Consider the following 6,000-nt stretch of genomic DNA (forward strand, 5'->3'; position numbering starts at 1 on the left):
ATGGCCTCAGGGTTCTCCAAGATGAGGAATCAACACTAATGTGAAAGGGGGCATGAGAGAAGGGTCTACTTTAGCCCTGACTGTGACCTTCAAGGAGACATCGGTGAAGTGGAAGGGATAAAAACCTTTTGTAAACAACCCAACCAAAGAGCCAGGGAGGTGAAAGCCATGCAGGGTCTGGTGTGTTCCACGTGCTGGGGAGGCCAACTTAGAAAAAGTCAGAAAAAGAATGAGCATGACTATGATTGGAGGAGTCATCTTCTTGAAAAAAAAAAAAAGAGGGCTTCCCTGGTGGCGCAGTGGTTGAGAGTCCGCCTGCCGATGCAGTGGACATGGGTTCGTGCCCCCGTCCGGGAAGATCCCACATGCCGCAGAGCGGCTGGGCCCGTGAGCCATGGCCGCTGAGCCTGCGCGTCCGGAGCCTGTGCTCCGCAACGGGAGAGGCCACAACAGTGAGGGGCCCGCGTACCGCAAAAAAAAAAGAATATGAGCATGGCTAAGATGAAACTATCAATTGGGGACTTCGAGATAGCTATATTTACCATGTTAAAGGATCTAGTCTAGTGGAAAAGGTGAACAACATGCATGAACAGATGGGGAATTTGAGAAGAGAATAGGAAACTGTAAAAAAGAAATGGAAAACCGGAAATGCTAGAAATGAAAACCTTAATATCAGAGATGAACAATTCCCTCAACCAGTTAATCAACAAACTGGACAAAAGCAGAGGAAAAAAATCTGTGAGCTTGAAGCTAAGTCAGAAGAAATGTAAACAAACTGTAACATAAAGAGTAAACAAAGGAATAATTGAGCAAACCCCAAACTAAGCACCGACTTGAGTGGGACAATGACAAATGGTCTAACACACATAATTGAAGTCCTAGAAGAAGGGAGACAGAATGGGGCAGAAGAAATATACGAAGAGATAATCACCAAGAATTTCCCAAATTAATGAAAGAGAACAAACCACAGATCCAAGAATGTCAGAGAACCCCAAACAGGATAAACACAAAACACACTTAAGCATAGCATAGTCTTAACTGCTGAAACCAAAGATAAGAGAACATCTTGAAAGCTGCCAGAAAGAAAAACAAATTACATAGGAAAGTAAGAAGTCTTCTCATCAGAAACTTGGCCAGCCAGATGGTTACTGAGGCCTGGCTGTATCCCTGCCTTATAGGTCTACAAGATAACCCAGTGGTATTCCAGGACATTCCCCTGTTTAGGGGCTGATATTAGCTTAGGTGGGTTTCAGTTACCTGCAGAAACAGTAACGGGCTGGAACTGAGCAGTGGCTCAGCTAAGCAGTGTCCTCCAGGGCATGGGCTCCAGTTCTCCACAGTGCCCAGCCTTCCTACTCGTGTCACACCCAGCCCCCTCCTCTCTTTACACACACCCGGCCCTGAGCTGGCTGGTGGCTGCATCACCCCTTAAAAACTATTGGCTGTGAGCTGGGAGGAGGCCGAGTAGGTAGAGGCTAGATATACTAGATGACTGGCCTGAATGCCCCTCAAGGTAGGCCCTGGGATCTGACTGTTGCCTCAGATTCTTTCCCCAGGGGACTTCCCTGGTGGTCCAGTGGTTAAGAATCTGCCTTCCAATGCAGGGGACATGGGTTCTATCCCTGATCGGGGAGCTAGGATCCCACATGCCACAGGGCAACTGAGCCCGTGAGCCACAACTAAAGAGAAGCCCTCGCACCGCAGCGAAGATCCCATGACGCAGCTAAATAAATAAATAAATTTCTTCCCCCAAAGGTGACCTAACCTGGAACAACCAAAGCTGAGTCCAGCTGGCATACCTGTCAGGGCTCTGCTGTCTGCTGAGGGGATGGTCGTCGCTATTAGCAGTAATGTCTGTGGGCGGAAGGGCAGCTGCCAATAATTCAGGGTCTCCATGGGGGTCAAGAAGATTCAGGTTTCCTCTCCCACAGCCCCCATTCTAAGAGTCCGGGTGTAGGCCTCTGTCACCTCACTTTCAGAAGAGAGTTCCTTTACTGCAGGAGCCACAAGGAGGCAGCAAAGTGCTTGTTGAAGGGCCTCGGCTGGCCTGGAGAACAAGAGGGCCAAATGAAAAGTATCGGAACCGCTGAAGGATGGACACAGCTGAAGCTGGGTGGAGTTCATCTGAGAAGGTGCTTGGCTGAGTGAGGAAAGCTAGTATGGCAAAGGTAGGGGAATGAGACAAGGGATTCCTGACCCATCCTTTGGACATCTGGATCCTGCAGACAATTCTTGGTGGCTTCAGCCTAGGGCCACTTCCTCCTCACTTGACCACTCACCCCCAGCAGGGTCCTCAGCTGTGCAGTTCAGAGATCGCTCCTTGTCAGTGATTCTTCAGGCAACTATTTTTTAGGCACTCCTCCAGAAAGCCCTTCCTGAAGACTTCTTCAAACATGTATCACGTCCTCATTCATTCAACAAATACCTATTGGGTAACTAACACTAGGCACTATTGTAGGCATTAGGGATACAGTGGTGAAGAAAATAGTTGTTTTTTTAAAAGTGATTTCGCAGAGCTTACATTCTATTGGGCAAAAATGGACAAATAAAAAATTAGTAAAATACACAGTATGTCAGATAGTAAAAGATGCCATGGAGAAACACAAATTTCAACGAGGGGTAACGTACCAGAATGTAGAGTTTACCTTTTTTTTTTGGCCGCACCGCTAGGCTTTTGGGATCTTAGTCCCCCGACCAGGGATCGAACCCATGCCCATGGTAGTAAAAACGCCGAGTCCTAACCACTGGACTCCCAGGGAAGTCCCAAGGTTACCATTTAAAACAGGGCATAAAATAGGCCTCACTGAGATGACACTTGAGTAAAGACTTGAAGGAGATGAAGAAGCGAGCCATGGGGAAGGGTGTGCAGGCCGAGGGAACAGTCTGAGGTGGGAGCATGCCTGGCATAGTCAAGGAATGGCCGTATCTCCATTGTGACTGGTGCCAGGTGAGTGAGTGGGAGGAGAAAAGCAAGGGAAGTGTTGGAGAATGACTGGAGGGACAGATCACATAAGGCCTTGTAGGCCACGGTAAGGACTTTATTTTCACTCTGGAAGAATAGGAGCCATTTTTTACTCTGAATAAAATGGAAACCATTGCAGAATTTTGAGCAGAGAAGTGACATAATCGGACCTCACCTTCAAGAGCATTGCTCTGGCCATAGTGATGTGAACAGACTGAAGTCTGGGAAGGGGGAAACAGGGAGACCAGTTGAACACTGACAATTCCTTTTGCATTCAGGAAAGTTTAGGAAATGAGCGCAAATGCTATTCCCCCTACCAAGATGCCTCTCCTAATCCTCCCTAAGATGCCCCCTTCTCCTGGAGGCTCTCTCAACCTTTGTTCATGCATCTCTTCCAGCAATGGTCAGTCTTGTCTTTGTTCTGGGATTATTGGTGGGCTGTCCTCATCCCCTCAGATCTTAAACTCTTTAAGAGCAGATGCCCAGTTGCTTTCACAGCTGTAGCTGCCTCCAGTACAGAGTGCTGTGCACATAGTAGAAACCAAGTCAGAATTTTCTCTAAGGAATAAGTGATCCCATCCCTCCATAGTTGAGCTGCCTTGCTCTTGCCTCTGAGGCTTCTTCCGGGCTGTGTTTCTGCCTGGAGAGCCACATCTCTTTGTGTTAAACGCTTAACCATCATGACAGCCCTAATTCGGTCTGTTAGCCGTTCTACACGACATAGCTTGTCAATGGCCTGCAAAGGCAGCCTGTCAGAGCTGGCAAGAAGCACATACCAAACACTGTTTGCCAAAGCCATTGGCCTCTCTGGAGGCTACTGAGAGCAAATTAAATGAGTAATTATGGAGTCCTTAAACATTTATTGAGCACCCACTGTGATGTTATGCTCTGTACTAGGCAGTAAGAGTATAAAAGTCAATAAAACAAACTTCTAAGGAGCTTACTGCAAACATAGGGTACACACCACATGCAAAGCACTGTAGAGGGAATAAAAATAAATAGAACTAGGTCCTTGTACTCCCAAGGACTTACCGTCCACCCATCCACCCGTCACTTATTCAGCAATTACTTAGTGTACTGTGTGAAGGCTGGATGTAATGATGACACTGAGACACAATCCCTTTTCACAGTCCAGTGTGGAGACAGGGTAGTAAATAGGGGGGAGCTGGCATATGTAACAAACACAAATACAGTACAGGGCAGGTGATGTAATACAGATGCAAAATAATTGGAGAACAGGAGAAGGAGACGTTCATTGCAGTGAGGGTCTGCAAAGGCCTTCAGGTCTAAGTGGGATTTCAACAGAAAGCTGAAGGATGGATAGAACTAACGCAGGTGGCAGGGGGGTGGGGAATCCGAGGGAATAGAATACTATAAGCACGGAGCATGTTTACGGGCCAAAAAGTAGTCAGTGTGGCGTAGTTCATGGGTAAGAAGCCAGGTGTTACAGGAGCAAAGCTGGGCTGAGATTGGGTTTGGATGAGCTTGAAGGCCAAGGTGAGGATTTTCCTCAGCAGTGGAAAGCTACTGATGATTTGCAAGGAAAAGAGTGATGTTACTAGATCTGCACTTTAGAGAGGCAGCCGTGGCAATGTGGAGAGGCTAGAGAATGGATGCAGGGAGACCAATCAGAGGAACAGTAATGACGATTTGAACTAAAGTAGTGTAAAGACCCAGCTTTGAATGGATTTACTCATTCATGCCCTTATTTTGTTCACAGACATCTCGATTATGTGCAAAACCTTGTATTGACTGAAGGTGGGGATGGAGCAGACAGGGAGAAAACAAAAATAAGACCCAGTTTATGTCCTTAAGGATATTATAATCAAGTGAGAGACATGGACCACTAAAACGCTACCACAGTCTTCCCTTGCTTCTGTCATGTGATACTTGGTTTCCCTCCTGTTCCCCACACTCTTCTGGCTCTAGTAGGAGTGCACAGTCTTCTGCCTGTACTCCAGGGGTCGCTTCAGGGCCTGGACACTCTCCTCACCTCTCCTCATGCCTCAGGATATCCCAAGATGACTTCATCTTCCCTTATGGCTTCAAACATCAGCTATATGATGACAATCCCCCAATTTATCCCTAGTCCCAATCTCTCCCCGGAGTCATAGAGCTGTATACCCAGACACCCAACCAAGCATCTCAACTGATTGCCCACTGGCACCTCCAACTCAATTCATCCAAATAAAACTCATCATCTTTCCTTCTTACCCAAACGAGCTTCTCCACTTATGCTCCCTATCTCAATGCATAACTATCACTCTCCATTTACTGCCAAAGCCAGAAACCAGGGTATCATCAGTGCCTCATCTCTTGTACCCCTAAACCCAGTCTGTTATCAAGCCCTATCCAGTCTACATTTTTTTTTTTTTTTTTTTTGCGGTATGCGGGCCTCTCACTGTTGTGGCCTCTCCTGTTGCGGAGCACAGGCTCCGGACGTGCAGGCTCAGCAGCCATGGCTCACGGGCCTAGCCGCTCCGTGGCATGTGGGATCTTCTTGGACCGGGGCACGAACCCGTGTCTCCTGCATCAGCAGGTGGACTCTCAACCACTGCGCCACCAGGGAAGCCCCCAGTCTACATTTTATGTGTCTTCTCCTTCGTGACTACCCTAATTTAGGCTACTGACTGATCTCCCTGTCTCTAGTTTTGCTCTGTCAGTCTATGCTCCATACTAAGCCAGAGAGATCTTTCTAAAATCCAGATCTCATACCATGCCCATTTAAAAACTTTTTAATAGCTTTTCATGAATTTAATCACGGCCTATAAAGATTTGTGCGACAGCTCTTCAGCCTGGCTCTATGATATTCCATTGTATGGTGGACCATAATTTATTTAAGTAGTTCTCTAGTGATAGATGTTTGAATTGTTTGTAAACTTTTGCTACCGTAAATAATGCTATTGTTGAAAATTTTATATATAGTTTATTTTGCATGTGTGAAAGTATATTGGATTAGAAATTATATTCATTTGTAATTTTGGCAAGTACTGACAATTTACAGTTCTACCAGTAACATGTATGAGGGCCTGTTTCTC

The sequence above is a fragment of the Phocoena sinus genome, chromosome 10 (assembly GCF_008692025.1).
Source record: "Phocoena sinus isolate mPhoSin1 chromosome 10, mPhoSin1.pri, whole genome shotgun sequence".
NCBI lineage: Eukaryota > Metazoa > Chordata > Mammalia > Artiodactyla > Phocoenidae > Phocoena > Phocoena sinus.